This window comes from Sesamum indicum, linkage group LG11 (genome assembly GCF_000512975.1).
Source record: "Sesamum indicum cultivar Zhongzhi No. 13 linkage group LG11, S_indicum_v1.0, whole genome shotgun sequence".
Classification (NCBI taxonomy): Eukaryota; Viridiplantae; Streptophyta; class Magnoliopsida; order Lamiales; family Pedaliaceae; genus Sesamum; species Sesamum indicum.
Genome location: NC_026155.1, coordinates 5,709,689 through 5,728,367, shown reverse-complemented (window position 1 = coordinate 5,728,367; position 18,679 = coordinate 5,709,689).

Below are 18,679 nucleotides of genomic sequence, written 5' to 3'. Positions count from 1 at the left end.
AACCAAACGCCGTCTTCTTGCATCTTATATATAGTTATCGCTTTGTGAGAGCAGTAGGTATATGTCGCGCTTTTCCTTGCAGCTACAATCAGCATGTTTAGAAAGCGTGGGAGTTGAATCAAATGTTGACACGCTTTTCCTGTTTTCTCGTCCCCAATTTGTTTGAAGACTGCAAGAACAGAGAAACTATTTGCTAATTAATTATATTAATGCTCTGAATATTTCGGAATGACGGTATTCAAATATTTTTTAAATTATTAGAACGTATCATCTTGTACTTGTAGGAATATATATTTGAATATATCATTTATTAAATATAAAAAATATTATGTTCATAATTTTATTTATATTTATAATTGATATGTATAAAAATAGGTTGGCTCAAAGAGGCCCAAATGATCCAAAAAGAAGAAAGAAATGAGAGGCCCTTGACATCCTAGGAGGTCCAAATCATGAAAGGCCCCAAAAACACTCGATATGCGGTCTTGGCAGGTGCCCCTTAGAAACTAAATAGGTGGGCGGCCTTGGCAGGTACCCCCTAAAAAACAGATTGGCAAAGGAAGGAGACCTGTTTCTTCAAGATCAGCCCAAGAGGGAGGCTCGCTGGGCTTGGCCCAAGGAGGAGCCCCCCCAGAATCCGTTCAAGGATGAAACCTGAAAGCTTGACCCAAGAAGGAGGCCTACTACATCTTTCTAAGGCCAGTCCGAAAGGAGGAAGGTGCCCTTAAAGGGTTGGACTCTTTAGCCTTCTTAGGACTCCTCACCAGGTAGGAGTCTGCACGAAAAAGGAGTTTCATTCATTCGAAAACTTGTTGCTTAAGAAACGAATAAGGTGCAACCGTACCCCTCCTAAATCTCGCCTTCCTCGCTGGGCAGTGAATTCCCTCACCAAAACTCCTATTACAAAGGGACTCCGTCTTTATAAATAGGGGATTACCCCTTAACAGACAGTCCTCTCCCACATCCGAGAACCTCTCTTGCTGATACTCTGCTATTCTAAACCTTTATTTTGCAGGTCCTCTTTCCCAAGAGCTTTCACTCATTAACCCAAATCCAAAATCAAGATCCAAAAATATTGGACCGGTGTTAAAATCGCACACATCAATAACATTGAAATATTTTTACATACAATTATGTTTTAATCTTTTTATAATAATTGTTTATTTGATGAGGAAAGTCCTATTATTTTCAGTTCACTTCTAATTTAATTGATGTATTTTGTATTAATTAATTATTATGTTTAATGATTTCGTATTAGAACAAAATAATGTGAAAGTAAAATACAAAATATAAAAATGAAATATTAAAATAAAATAATCAATCAAAGTTTCTTATTTTCGAATTTTATATGAGAGATTTTAATTTAATCAAATTGATCATGTTATTATTTTAGAGCCATTATTCTATGAAAAAATTACAAATTTGAAAAAAATATCAATTATTAATATTAAAATAAAATTAATTAGTCCGAAATCACTCATTTTAATATTTCAACAATATTTAATTTAATAATTCGAGGAATTTTATTTATTTTTTTATATTTATTATATATCATAATTTTATTTTTGAAGTTTGGGTTAATATTTACATGTTATTGGTATGCTATTCATTTTAAATTTTATTGTGCCAGTAATGTGTTTTTTAATAAACATTTAAGATCCTTCACAGCAAATTAAGTGGATTAAAACATTATTTGTCATTGTATCTTTTAGTTAGATATATTATTTATCTTCTAAGTAGTTTAGAGGAATTAGAAATATCAAATAATTTTCTTTTTTGATAGAATTAAATGTTATAGTTGATCCCTTAAGTTTTTTATCCAAAATTACTTTAGTTCATCAAGTTCATTTTTTAACGTTAGTATCCCTAAATTCTAGTTTTTGTCTCAAATTTAAAGAATAATGTACAAAAACTCCAAAAAGCATAAAAATATATGAAGATGTTTTTTGTGCTGGCTTGTGTAGTTTTGCTTGTGGCGTGATATACTAAGAGGGGGATACTAAGTAGATATTGTATGTGAATGAACTATTGAAGAAAATAATGTATGTGTTGTAATGAAATGAACCGTTTTAGCTAAAATATTTTTGCCCCTAAAAAACGTCTGAATTTGTCCCTTAATAAGTTGAAAAGTTTGAACAATCATGATTAAAGAAGAATTTTTCTTAAAGTGACTCTAGAATGAAAACACAATCTTAAAGGTGGAACACAATCTAAGCATGCTTTGGTCTATTCATACACTGAAATTCTTCATTGAAGAACACGATCATGTTTACAATCTTGTCGTGTAATTTTTAGTTTGTGATGCGAAAAGTCGAGGCTTCGGGCCCCATTGAGAAGTTGGATACCAAGTGGGAAGGCCCTTACAAGGTTACAGAGGTGGTGAATGCAGGGGCTTACAAGTTACAGCAGCTCGATGGAAAGAACATCCCTCGCACATGTAACATCGCAAATCTCAAGAAGTATTACTGTTAAGTTCTCTGGGTAGATAAAGTTCACTTTTTGAATACTTTGTAGTATGGGGCAAAGTAGAAGTGTAACGTTTTTATCCCTCCCCATCGACCCCTTGTGAAACTCTTGCCAGCCATTGAGGAGAAAATGGGTTTGGGAATTAGAAATACAAATCGAGGGAATGCAAATGAAAGGAGAAAAATATAAGTGAGTACTCCCACCCACCCACTCCCATTTATCAAGTTTAGTCAGTTTTCTTGATTGTTTACTCTCGCACAAAATATTATACCGGCGAGTGCATATTCTATCCGAGAGTGGGGGGCTATATGATGTACATTGATAAAAAATATTAATTTGTAAGGGTAAAAAAGTAATTTAACATATACGAGGCACACACTAAACAAATACAACCCACCATACCATATAACTTCCAACACTACTATAAATACAAAAAATATTAATTTTTAATGAAAGCACTATTCATTGATTGTGATTATTTTTCTTGTAAAAGGACCTCCCTCGAAAATCGCATTTCATCTGGTGTATAATTGTACCGTAGGTAAAATTCTCAATTTTATCCCTTAGTAAAAACATCAACCTCATCAATTTGAATACGTAATGTGCTTGTTGGAGAATACACCCATGTCACAAAGCACAGCGAGGTCATGTGTAATTTTTTGAAAAAATATATATATAATGACAAAGAATAACCCATGTAGCTAAGTCATGTGGTGGTTACATGACCATTTAAAGTTTAGATTAGTAATTTATATATTATTGAGCCGCTATTTCATTTGAATTTTATTGTACCATATAGTAAATTATTTTTTTCTTAAAGTATTTAAAAGTCTCTTGTAACAAATTAGTCGCTTAGAAATTTATTTTTCGATTTATTTCTCATAATGGATATATTTATCATTGTATAAGTAGTTTAGAGGTATTAGGACTATTAAATAGTTTTTTTATAATATTTTATTCTTTTATAACCGATTCTTGTTTATTATTAAAAAAAATACTTAAGTAAGGATATGACTATCTTTTTCACAATGGAAAACAAACACTTATGATTCATATTTTTATATATAGTATAATTATAAATATAAATTTAAAAATAAATAAGTCCTGTATATTAACTTATAATTTTTAAGATCCTTTCTAAAAGTTACATTATAGTCGTTTTGCTTTTTTACAATAACACATCTCGATGTCTGAGCAGCAATATCTTTATTCAATCAATAAACATCAATAGGACTAACAATGATAAATAAATTGTGCATGTCACGACGTAGAGAGTGTGCTGGTGAATTTTCGAGCTTCTCAAAACATATTACGATATTAAAAAGTATCGCAAAATTTTGAGAGGACGAGTTTATAAGATCTAAAAATAGACATTAGTAGTGTATAAGCTCCATAAAAAAAAAGTAGTTCGTAATTTATTTTTAAATTTTATCAGACTCTTTCAATTTTGATCGTATTAATTATGAAAGTAAAGTTAACAACCTCTTGTAGTTAAGCTATATACATAATAAGCTTATTGTATCTAAGCCTTTTAAGAATTTATTTTAAAATAAGATATAATATTTTATAAATTTTAAAAACATCTTATAAGATGGAAAAATTTATGGAAAAATTCGTACCACCCTTTTGTGATATTCAAAATGGTCATATTACCATCAAAATTACTTTTTCTTTATTTTTTAAAATAAAACAAATTACCTTCTCAGAAGAGGTGGGTATTATAGGCGCCTTCTATGTGATTTGATTAATTTTCTAAGAATAAAATATTATTTTGTATATAAGTATATATAATAATATTACTATATTGTAACGACGATAACCTTTCTCCTTTCCCTGAAAACCCTTCTTTGGAAACCCTTCCCCAGTCGCCGCCCTTCAGTCCCTCCATCACCATACCTTGTCCCGGGAACCCTTTGCCCGTCACCTCCGACACTACTAATTGAAGGGAGTGGATTGGCCCGAAAAGCACGACAGAAGAGTGAAAAATCAAAATTGATCAAAAATACATACGTAAATACCCGATTAAAGGGTGTACCTTTGACTTTCTTAGACGTTCGGTGTACTAAATAATCAAAGGCCAAGAAAAACAAGAAAGGAATGAGTAAATAAACCAAATACATTATCCTCGTTGATTTCTCTAACCGACTACAAGCATGGATTCCCTTCCTCAGATCTAGATCTCTATGTAGAGATCCTTCAAAAATATTCACACTCCCACTAGGATGACGTGATCTCTCACACTAGCAAGTACTATCACGGAAGAATAAGAAATCAAATAATCGTTATTGAAATAACAATTTCGATCTTCTTGAATCTCTTTGATCTCTAAGACCAAGAGAGAGTATGGAGAGAAAGAGAGAGAGCACAAGATGAGTGTGTGTTGTGTGTGAAGTCGTTGGCTAGGGTTAGTTTATTTTTAAGTATATATGACCTAGTCAAGTATATATATGGAGTATTAACCTAGCTAGACTTCAGAACAACCAACCCTTTCCACACTCTCACCATGTGGCTGAGTGGGGTGCTCCTTGAGAGCCCCATTCAGCCATTTCATCTCCACAAGGAGGCGCTCCTCCTTAACCTAGTCAAAGCCTTGGGTTTGTATTAATGAACTGGACTCAATTTAATTAAAAATCAAGTCCATGTCTAATTAAACTTTAATTATATCTAATGCAATTAAAAATCCAACATTAAATCTATGTCTTTTAATCCAATTGAAAGATCCAAGCCGCTTTCTCTCTTTTAATTTATAAATCTAATTTATAAATTGGACCAAATTTAATAAAATTAATCCAATTAATTTTAAGGACTTACTTCAAATTTCAATTAATCCAATTAATTAAATTTCAAGTTATCCATCTAATGGATTGGTCTAAATAAATCATCCAATTAAATTAATTCGATTCTTTCAGAATTAATTCTAAATCAATTCCATTTCATTCTAGTGGTAGTGTATGACTTTTTAGGTTCACCCTCAATTAGACTTGGGCATGTGTCACCAACACAATTAATTAAATTTAATTTAATTAATTATTTCTGATTATTCCATAATTAGAAATAACCCGTTACCATGAGTGGCTGTCTAGTAACGGTCCATGACACTAGGGACTAGATGATAGCGACGCGAGCATATAGGCTCCGAATCTCATATGAGTACAGTCCTTCCATCATCCATCTCGCAACCTTAGTTTAGAGCATGAAATTGGGTGTTTGTTTCTATCCTGCACTAGACATCTACATTTAATAAGTCGAGTCCTCATTTTCCTACTACTTGAACTAAGAAACCTATCTTATTCATTCAGTGACTATGGCCACGGATTTTGAGGGTATAAACGAGTCTTAAAGCGTATATGAGACACTACTGTCACAATACAGATAGGAGATAGATTCTAACTTAGAATTCACAGTCCTCGTTACATACTTTGATTGCACTGGATAAGGCTTGTGATGGCTATGCCTCGCGACATAGCCACCACTCGCCATATCCAAGATATAATCTTCTATGCACGTGACTGCCATGATTTCTCAAGTTCGAGGATTAATCACGTACTATCAGAATCGAGAATCCCAGTCATACCGACCAAGCCCTCAAGGCTTCCATATGACGATTCTTGCGAATTAGTTCAGTCAGTCGACTACCTTATAAACTAACCTACTGAAGTTGCATAGACAACCTATGTCTCCTGCCGACGAAATATGGTTGCAATACTTAGTGCAAGTCTCTATAGGACACTCGATGTCTTGTCTCAACAAGAAACCTATCCTATTCATTAAATGACTGTGGCCACAAATTTTGAGGGTATAAACGGGTTTCAGAGCGTATAAGAGATACTACTGTCACAATACTGACAGGGGATAGATTCTATCTTAAAATCCACCGTCCTCGCTACATACTTTGATTGCACTAGATAAGGCTTATGATGACTATGCATCGCGACACAACCACCGCTCGCCATATCCAAGATATGATCTTTGTATGCAGGTGACTACAATAATTACTCAAGTCCGAAGATTAATCTCATACTATCGGAACTGAAAAATCCAGTCATACCGACCAAGCCCTCAAGGCTTCCATATGACGATTCCCGCGATTTAGTTGAGTCAGTCGACTACCTTGCCAACGAACCCACTAAAATTGCATAGACAACCAATGTATCCTATCATTGAAATACGACTGCTCTACTTAGTGCAAGTCTTTATAGGACACTCGATGCCTTGTCTCAAGGTGCTCGACTTAAAACATTTCAGACCGATCCTTAGAAGCTGGTTTAATAGGTACCAAACCTATGCACAACCTAACTCCAAGGGTTTAACCTTTCGATCTATGAGCATTTTGTTGTGACATTGAAACTCCGTCCAACGTAAGTGGTAAGCACAACAAAACACAATACCAATTTGATGAATTCTTATCATATTCATCAATTCAATATTATTTGGATAAGAATTGACGCATAGAAAATAACCAATTAAATCGACTTTTTGATCACCTTTTCCAACAATCCTCACAGCGCCATCGCCGCCATCCACTCCCTACCTCGAAAACCTTCCCCTATCGCAGCCCCTCGTCGGAAAATCCCTTACACCTCCACCACCCCTCCGATGCCTACTCCTCCCAAGCCCATGGTCACCATTGTCATTGTTGTCCTCCACCTCCATCCATCGTCCCTCTCTCTCTCTTTCTCTCTCTCTCTCTCTTTCTCTCTCTCTCTCTCTCTCTGCATATATAAATATATGATTATATAATTATATATAATATGTTATATATAAACACCATACATGATATATATAATATATTTAGATAAATAAATTTTACATCAAATTATAATTTTATGTCCAGATCCTTGATTTGAATTAGTCTAGGGCATTGATCTATAATTCAATTTGGACCTTAAATTCAAATAAGATCCAATGGTTCTTAAATAAGGTTATAAATGTAATTTTATAATTTAAAATTAAAAAAAAAAAGAAGCCCGTGCACCTCACAAAATCTTGTGCGGGTAATTTGCTTCGTTTTAAAAAATATAGGGAGATAATTTGGTATATTTTCACAAGAGGATAATTTGTCCATTTACAATATCACATGGAATCGTTTACATATTTTCATAAGTTCAGCCATAATCCGATAAAAGATCGAAAGTGAACCTTTCTTTTACCCCTTTGAACAATGTGATCAAAACACAAGAACAACAACAAACTTACAATTACTTATAAAGTACAAGAATTGTTCAAACTCTACAAAAACTCACATTAAACTTCAAAGATCAGAACCCCAAGAATCACAACCCACATCAGAATCTCGAACCAAACTAAAACTTATGAGGATACATAATTGGGAAAAGTGTTGTTCTGGACAGGAGGATACACATGATTCTGAGGCTGAGGGTTAGCAAAATTGTGCGTGTGTTCATTAGTCGTCGGGAAATTTTGAATAGCAACACTAGTGTTTGGATGCGTAGTTGAAACGTTAGTCGACATATGAGCACAATGGACATGAATGTCAAACTCGCACTCAGAACAACAGTAGCAGAACCCATTGCCGATGAGGTTGCAAGAATTGCAGAAAAATGAGGTCGAGGGATACGTAGGGTAAGGCACCAATGTTAGAGGGTGAAGAAGGTGAGACGGGTGCCTGAGGGACCGTGTGGCACGAAAACATTGTTCGTGTAGGAAGTAGTTGCACTTCCAACAAACGTAAACGTTGCCTGATGAGCCCGGTGACTTGCACCCGGAACAATGGATTTCAGATCCTTGAGGCGTTTGGTGGAAAACTAGGCCGTGGATGTGGCTGAAATGCTTGAACTCCATCGATCGTTTTATTTTATTTATTTATTTTTTTGAGAAGGTGGGGTGGGTGATTTTTGAGTTGTAGTTGGAAGGTATGATCAAAATGGTACATAGATATAGTGATGAATTTTGTTAAAGAAATGAAGCAAGTTGGAGTTTGAATAATGATGGGAATGTGTACTTGGAGTTGTAAGGTGGGAGTTGAATTTGTCATATCTCTGTCATGGCTCATTCACTTGCAACTTTTGAGTTGACTTTCCTACAATTAAGTCTTGGTCAATTTCTAAACACCACGGCATGTGGATGCTCTTTTTACTATATAATTTACACATATTCTGAGGTTTTCATATTTAGTATTTTGATACATATTACTGGTATGATTAGCTCCGTGAGCAACAAATATCCTCCAATCAAGTTCTCTAATTTACCTTATTTTTATTCAACAATATGAGTCCTCGTTATCTTTTATGCCTAATAAGTCTCTAAAAGAATCATAATTTTAATTAGTTCTTATTTTACATAAACATCATAAATATTAATGATTTCGAGCTCTTTATCGCTCGATATTGCCTTCCTAATTGGTCCAAATAAAAAAAAAATGAAATATGAATTAAACTATACTTGTTTGCTCGTAATGCGCGTTTAATGGCCAGCTCAATGTTGACTTTGTTGTATGATATATATATATATATATATATATATGTATTGTTGCTGGATAACACAGAATGATTATGCTAATTTTGAATCTGATTGAATGGATTTAGCTAAGTAGTCTTGGAATAATTCGTTTGTTGCAATCGGTAGCATCTCAACTGATACGAGCAAAAAACCTAATTTTCCATAAGTCTAGGGATGAGAACCTTCAAAATTATGTTAGCACTTTGACACAAAGTCAGTAAATAATGCTGAAAATAAGAAATAAGCTGAAAGAAAGGGTAATGTCGAGTACTGCTTCAAAGCTAGAACATCTTGAAAAATAGTGTTTGTATGAAGGTGAACGTAAAAAAAATGCGTTACCCTTTGTTGGAGGAAAGAGGCCTATTTTTATAGCCTTCGCCCCTGCCGTTTGATGAAGCGTAGTCCCCTTGAGATTCGGTAACGAGGTTGCTGAGGATAAGCTTCCAACAAATTTGGAGGAAATCATCGAGGTGTTGATCATTAGGGACCCTCTCGGATGGATAGGCCTTCTCTTAGAATATGCTCCTAAATTCCTAGGGGTAGTTAGGATGAGCTTGGTGACTGGCCTAGATCCTCGGGCCTTCTTGGCAGTTACGAGGCAATCACTCCTCCTTGTTGGTGAAAGGCACCAAGAGGTGCGAGTGGATCGGTTCGAGAATGCGCAAGCGGAAGCGGTTAAAATAAATTGCGTAAAATAAAACGAAATTGCAATGAAACCATAATTCCAATGGGTGTACGCTTGGAGTTTTCGGGCATCCGATCCAGTTAATAAAATTAACAGGGCTATTGGTAGAATGAAAAATGAGAGGAACAAAAATCGTAAATCAAGAATTACCTTTTCTTGATTTATTTCCAACTTCCTTCGTTGATTAGTTCAACCAAGGCCTCAACGTAGAGACCCTCTAAAGTCGCGTACACACCACACTGGAACTTGGAATTTCTCAATTCAATTTGTTAGAAAAGAATTAAGGAGAAAAACACACCAAGTGTGCACAAGAGAGGGGTTTAGCCAAGTGGAAAAATTAGGGAGGGGAGGAAATTATTTTCTTGCTTTGTTATGTATTCATTAGTTATTCCAAATAACTAATATACATATATATACCTTGAATGGATGCATTAAAACATGTCGGTATGACTTGAGTCCTCGGCTCCAATAGTACGGGAGTAGGCCTCAGACTTAAGGAATCACGGCAGTCACGTGCATGCGATGACTGTATCTTAGATTTGTGCGAGAGGTGATCGTGTCACGGTTATGATCATCATAAGTCTTGTCTAATACATTAAAAGTATGTAGCAAGGAGTTCAAAGAAGAGGATCCGTCCCCTATCAAAATGTGACAGAGGTATCTCCTATGCATTTGGAGATGCGCCTCAGCTGTGGCCACAGTCATTGGTCGAATAGGAAGAGATGGGGTTCCTATGTCGAGCAATTTGGCGTAATGTGATCTCAAGTATTAAGCATAGATGCCTAGTCTAGGATGGGAACCGACGGTCAACTCCATGCCCTAGACTAAGGCCGGGAGACGGTAGGCGGAAGGACCATATCAGTATGGACTCAGGAGCCTAAAAGTTCACATGTATTTTCGCCTAGTCTCTAGTGCCATGGACCATTTCTAGACAACCACCCATGGTAACGGGCTTTCCCGATCAAAGATTGATCAAGAATTATTAATTAAATTAAATTTAATTAATAATAATGTTGGACACTAGCCCAAGTCTAAATGAAAGGTTAACCTAAAGAGCCACACACAAAAGGGACGAGGAATTAATTGGAACTAATTCCTTAAGTAATTGAATTACTTATATATGAGAAGGATCCATTGGATGGATAAGCCCAGAAATATTTTGATTGGATTGATTTATATTGGGCTTGTCCTTATTCTTTAATAAGTTGAACTTATTATTTAATAAATGGTTATTAGGCTCATATATTTAATTGGATTAAATACATGATGGACTTGGTTAAGTGGGCTTTAATTAAATTAGATTTAATTAATTGGATCTGGTATTTTAATTAATTAAAATCGGCCCAAGCCCATTAATTAAGTTGGTAGAAATTATTATAAAAGAAAATTATTGACTAACAAATTCACTTTTGGAAAGTATCATGTTAGTCATCCTTTATTTGAAATAAAGGATTTTATTACCTTTTGGATGGTTAAATGAATCAGATACATTTTAATGCATCCATTCAAGGTATATATATTGTGTATTAGTCACTTGGAATGACTTAATGAATGAATGAACGAATACACAATACACAAAATAATTTTCTACTCTCTAATTTCCGTCAACCGCCCCTCTTGTAGGCACACTTGGTGTGTGTTTTTCTCCCTAATTTTCTTCTAGCAATGAGAATTAAGGGATCCTGATTCTGGTGTGGTGTGGATACAACTTTAGAGGGCGTCTACATTGAAGCCTTGCGTGAACGGGTCAAAACGAATGTGGTTCGAAGTAAATCAAAGAAATAGGTAATTCTTGATTTACGTTTTTGTTCCTCTTGTTTTTCATTCTACCCATAGCCCCGTTAATTTTATTGTCATTTAATTTTATTAACTACACCGAACACCTGAGAACTCCAAGGGTACACCCCTTGGAATTATGATTTTATTGTGATCTCATTTTTATTTATGCAATTTATTGTAGTCACTTCCGCTTGCGCGTTCTCCGGCCGATCCACTCGCACCTACCAGTGCCCTTCAGAGGACAGCAAGATTCAGTTGCAAGAAGAATGTCTTTCCTTAAAGACAAATTGAAGGATTGGTGTTATCAAGCATCTATCCAGAAAAACATGAAAAGGCTGAGAGGTGAAATCAAATGAACTCCTCTCTGTTGTGATAACAATAATTTTCCAACTATTATAGGAGAATCAAGCAAGCCAACGAAGAGGAGGAAGCAAAAAAATGTTTCCTACCCTAGGAGTTCCAGAAGGACCTTTTCCCTATGGAGATCATGGTGGTCCAAGTTAAAAACTAGATCCTACAAATCTGGATAGAAGACAGGTGTAGCACCCCCTACTTGTTACATCTAATTATTATTATTTCATCCTTACTCTAATCAGAACTCATTCTATAAGTAATTTTCTTTTATCTCGTAAAATAAGTTCTAATTTATTAAATATAAATATATACCGCAAAAGATAATAGATACCTCCAAAAGTTTATATTCACCCTCACTAGATGTTCTCGTGTACATAACCTCAAGAAAAATCATACCACAACTTTAAACACAAATCCCGATAAAAGACCAGAATATTTACAACCCAATAATAAAAAAAAACTTTGGCTTCAGAAGTCACGGCTGACCCACCTAACAAGGACGATGGCACCGCTCAAAGTCAATGTGGCTAGTCAGTGTGACCTATCTCCTGAAAAGTACGTGGCAAGGAATGAGCTGCCTACTCAATAAGTATAGCTGATCAGTCTATATATATATACACAGACAAAGATTCACATACATACAGTCATACCGACAACAGTCATTCGTCATACAGCAACATTAAGTATAAGCAACAATACATACTCACAATTGTAAATCAATCCACGACATAATATTCATCCGTTATCATTTATTAGTTAAAGGCCCCACTTACTCTAGCTGGAATACATCAGTCAATGGTTTCGCCGGCCATCATCATATCATATACAGCATAGGATACCCGTTGTGTGATATCCCCACACTCTTTTACTTCAGCTGTGTAGCAATATAGCACAGGACATCACAACAAACATGGTACCCCCACACCACCCTAGTGTGTAGCTAACAAGCACAGGATATTCCCTGCTACCCCGGAATACCCCGGTATCCTACGCGCCATGGTACCTAGCTTAATTCACATATTTTTCATATTTCAATATCAATCACATTATCATCAATCACATTTTCATAAACCATTGACTGTGTTTCCAACTAGGTAAGCATCATCTTTTATTTTCATTCACAATCTTCATTCTATTCTTTATAATAATCACTTTCTCAATAACAACTCCCAATTAGATTTCATCAACAATCAATTATATGATTATCACACAATCATATCCCGCATATCTCTACATTACCATCACATACCACATAGTAATAATTTCACCAATATTCAAATAATCCACAACTAATTATATAAACAATCAATATACAAAAGCCACACATAATAATATAAAGCCAAGTCCACGTTCGCATTCAAGAAACCAATATATAAAATATATATACAATACTACACATATAGATATATATATAAATCCAATTAGCTATACTTACCTTATATCCCAAAATGCTTCTATTTTACGAGGGACTGCTCAACCCTCTACCTTGTCGTCACGTCCTATAATAAATTATAATACGTATAATCAATATATTTAATTTACCAAATAATTCATAAGAATTCACTTAATCAAACCCCTTATATATTTATAACTATCATTTTTAATAACATTCGTAAATTATATTACCATTGAAACCTCATTTTCCTCTTTAATAACATAATATTCCTAAAATATAACTTCCGAAGTATTTCTATGAATTTCCTATCAATTTACCGTTGCTATACAATTTAATTAAGCAACAATACATAGAATTACATATTTGGTTAATCATTCCGATGGACTTGTATAAATTAACTATAAGGATAATTAAATCTAACAAATCAAATAATTTAATTGCCCAACTATATCATTTTTATAGCAATTGTGATATTTAATTTGACACTAACTTAAATAGCTAAAATTATAAAATACTCCGATTAAATAGTTCATCGCTCAATATAATCAACATTTAATAAATGGGCTAATTAAATAATATAATTATATAAATTAATAAAAATTAAATTACAATTTTCGTACCTCTGTTTTTCCGAAAATGTGTGTGCGTCGGTGTGTGTAAATGTGGGTGTGTGTGTTAATATGTAATTTCTCTTTCAATTCACATACTTATATATATGATTAATAATTGGTGAGGCGGTGGCAGCACATGCCACTGCCCACCTTTTTTCTTTCTTTTTTTTTTTTTATATATTTTATACTTTTGATAATTACCATTGTGTCCTTCCTAATTTCCTAATTAGTATAATTTACTTTCAAATATTATAACAAACTCCTATTTAATTCGTTCAAATTTTATTATATCCCAAATTCAATCTATAATTTGTTTACTAATTAAATTTAAATTTCTAATAATTACCAATTAGTCTCCCAATCACGTGAAAAATTCTACGGACGTTACAACAGGACCTCCTATATATGATCACCATAGTTTAGGTTAAAAACACCTCCTATTTACTTTAATGATACAGGTGTCGATATCTTGCTTGGTAAAAATTTCATTCAAACATTTGCAAGATATATGTAGGATAATCAAAGAAATCTGTTAATCTTTACTACTAACTATGGTAATGAGATACAGGTAGTGGTGAATGCCCAAGTTACCAGACAAATCTAACAAGCTGATCTAGATATAGTCCAGGTCTTTAGAGTATTACCTTTGGGGATGACTAACGAGTTGAAGGAGCATGACCCTAAATATACCTTTAGAGTACAGGGCTCTGTACATGTAATTTGGATTTAAGTACCAATTGCTCAAGGCCATCACCAAACTCTAGTGAAACGGCAATAATTGCGTCAGAGGAAGTGCAAACTTCTGAAGATTCAAGTCAACCGAGCATCACTGAGGTTAAAGAGGAAGAGATTAGTCTTAAGCCAATGACAGACACTTCTAAGGTTAATAGCGAATTGATATATTCTTCTACTTGGTAGGACTATCAACGCATGTGGAAAAAATTAATTTCCCGCAAAGGAGTAAATTCGGACAAGACCAACATCGAAAGATCTAAAAATATAACAGGATCTGGATGTTAGACGGGTCCAAACCAGAAAATGCCAGAGAATGATATGACTTTGGAACTCTCGCTTCAGTTCATACTATGTCATCGAGTTTTTCAGAAATTTCAAAACTTTTGGAGTAGATTAGTGGGGCGGTCTTTGATTCATAGCAAAATCACCCCCACCTAAAGAGAGGCGATATTCTGGAGATAAAATTCGTATCATTTGCTCCAGAAACTGTAGGAAGAGGGTTCCATCCAACATTTCATTTTATGGAGTTGCAAAGGCCAGACATGGTGGCTTTTAATAAAATCAAAGCTGCCTTAAGAGAAACTCCCTTGGTGTCAGCAATTAGTGAAGATGATATCTCTACTAAAAGAGCTTAGGGATTATGGGTCAGTCTCACTAAGATGGACAAAGTCGAGTATCCATTCAAAATTTTCTCAAACAAAGTGAATGGATCGTTCCTGTTAAATTCCATAACGGGAAAGAGCACTGAGTTTGAAGAAAACTAATTTGAGAATAAAGGATGTTAATTTGAAAAAATAAGCTACCAGCGATCGAAGCTATGAGGATGAAGACATGCAACATGCTGCATGTCGGGCTGGCATAATCATATATGACCTTGCTGTGAGAAACAAGAGAATCCCCTATTCAGAACAAAAAATCAGGTTACACAAAAGATACCTAAACCAAACCAGAACAAGGGAAAAAGAAAGAAATTTTACAAAAAGAATGTGAAAAATCAAGAATAAGATTGTCAGTAGAAAACAACAAAGATCAACAATCAGCAAAGCAGGAAAGCTAGCTAGCAATCACATGGCCGACAAGCCATTATGACTAACAGCTAGAAAGGATGCAGTGATAACGAACGCAGTGACGTCATCCAAAAGAGACAAGATGATGATGAACGCAGTGTCTTCATCAAAAACTAAGTTTTGAGTCCGGGTTTGAAGTCCTCGGACGCGTAATAGTTGGGGATCATAAAAAATCTTCTCCAACTCTTCAAAGCATAATATTTCGAACTATAAATCTTTGTATTTTCAAATTTCTTAGTTTATGGGGACTTCCCCCAACGAGTCAACTGCTCTATCATATGAAAGGCTAAATAGTTATCTCCTTCAATGGAGGAAATAATATCTATGTAATATTCCATATATTTCTTCAATAAAAGTAAGGATTCTGTTCAACTTGTTTGTCCAAAATTCTATTAAGTCCCTATATTGGAGTTCCTTTTATGCCCTAAGGTAGAAAATAAAATAGGATTGTGTTGTTTGTTGCTGAAGAATCCAAGTGCCTGTAAACCATCTGCTACGGTAGTGTGGTTGGAGGAAGTTCGTGAAACCGAGGATTTCAAATACCCAAAAACAAAGAGGTCAAAACAAGGTATGAATTTATGAGGGTTTAATTTATTTAAGAAGCATGTTGGGCCTAATTCTGAGCATAAGGGGTAGATTATTAAATAAAAGCAAAAGAATTTGATTAAAGGACCAATATTGTTAAAATTCTGGAAACTTTGGGAACTATAACTGTACTTTCATAGCCCTCGAAGTCAAAACGCGTGTCGCCAATTTCTGCACAGAGGAGTTTTTCCCAAATTTATTTTATATCACAAGAAGGGTAATTAATACTTTAATTTTCATAGGGGGTTTTTTAAATATTTCTATTTTCATGGTTTGGTGTATTGGACCTAATTTTAGTATGCTTTGGGCATGACACAATGTATACCGAGAATACACCGATGTGGCAGTAGACAGTTGTCAAGAGCAGTCTTTAATATCTGAATAAGGATTAAAAAAGTGTTCCTGACACACGATTTGTGGAGAGTTGATATTGGAAGGCAAAGCTATACTTGCTTCCAGATTCATGTAAATAATGGCTAAGTCATCAAAGTATATGCACGTTAGAACTTGATGGTGACATAGTAGCTTGAAAGGATTTCAAGTAAACATCCCATCATAAAAGGTTGAATGTGGAACGAGTTTAACAAGTCAGTCTCGAAAAGTGGTTTGGATGAAAAATCACATGCAATGGATGTGGTACCTAACACGGTCAAGCCAATTATAGCCTTAGAGGCGAACAATAGAGCTAGGGCAAAAGCTTCTAAGCCCGAGATCTCATCATAATATTCACGAAAATTCTCTGATAACAAGTATTGGTGAGTAAAATACACGGTTAGGCTATGTATCTCCAGTAGAAAATAAAGTAGACCCACGAAACCGAGTCTGTATTGTAGAGTGCTCATACTCAGAAGGTTCTAAGAGACATGAGTAATTAGCTTAATAGTCAAGTGAGAGATTGTAGGAATGGGTAACCAAAACCAATTGGATTGGTTGTTTTCCATTCATCAATCTATATCAAATAATATTATATTGATGAATATAGTAAGAATTCATCAAGTTGGAAATGTTTTTCATTTTATTGTGCTTACCACTAATGTCGAATAGGGTTTCAATGTCATAATGATGCCTACAGACTGAAAGATTAAACCCATAGAGTTGGGCTGCGCATAAGTTTGTCAGCTATGAAACCAATTCTTAAGGGTCGGTCTGAACGTTTCAAATCAAGGATCTCGACACAGGGCATCGAGGGTCCTATAGAGACTTGTACTAAGTACTGTAGTGTATTTTTTGCAGGAGACATATGTCGTTTATGCAGTTTTAATGGGTTAGTTGGCGAGGTAGTCTGTAGGCATTTATTTAATTGAATTCTTTAATTGAATTAAATTAGTTCTTGGAGAGAGTAAAGAATTGGATCATTTATTTAGACCAATCTATTAGCTGGATGGCTTAAAATTTAATTAATTGGATTAATTAGAATTTTAAGTTAGGCATTAAAATTAATTAGATCAATTTTATTTAGCTTGGTCTGATTTATAAACTAGATTTATAAATTAAAAGAGAGATAATAGAATATCTAGATCCTTTATTTGGATTAAAGAATATTTTAATATTGGACTTATAAATTAAACTAAGTTTAATTAGATGTGGATTTGATTTAATTTTAATTAATCAAGCTCGATTTATTAAATACAAGCCCAAAGCCTTGGTTAGACCTTGGCTAAGTCTAAGGAGGATAGTTTGGAGAGTGTTAGCTGATTTTTCTTTAGAAAATTTCATGCATGAGGGTGTAAGGTTAGGGTTTTTGATGTATTGGGGCCTAACTAGGTTAGGACTCCTTGTATATGTATGACTAGGTCATATATATACATACTTTAAACCTTAGCCACACACATAACACATACTAGCATCTTTTCTCTCCAAATCTCTTCCATCTCTCCTTCCCTAAGATTGTCCATCTCCAAGTTTTGTCTCTTGGTCTCAGGATCAAAGAAAAACAATACGGAGATCAAAACACGTTATTTTATAGTACTTGTTTAGATCTCCACTCTTTCGTGGTCATTCTTGCTAGCACGAGAAGGGCACATCCATGGTGGGAGGGTGGTCATTTTTAGAGAATTTTGTCGTCAAAATCGATCTGTGAACTGATCCAAAAAGGAGGGAATCAATGCTTATACCTTTGCGAGAAAATGACAAGGGCAAAACTTCTCTTTAAGTTTTTCTACCACCCTACTTGTTTTCTCACGATTCTATGGCCTTTATTGTTTTATTTTACACGGAACACCTGGGAATAGATCAAGGGGGTACACCCTTTGATCGGGTTATTATATGTTTTAATCGTATTTATTTGTCGATTTTTTTTTACTTCCCAAGCCAATCCACTCCCTTCAAGTTGAGTTACAGATTGGCTCCCATGTATTAGGATGTATTGGCGCCCTGGTGGTTGCCCTGTCAACCTCCCCTTTAGGTTTAGGGACAGGCCTTCAAGCTCCTTCCACGGGCCTGTTTGCCAATTGAATTTTTTCGAGGGAACTAAGCTTGAGGTCTTTTTCCTTTAGTCCGCGTGTCTTGGGCTTTATTTGGCCTCTTACGAGTTGCACTTCTT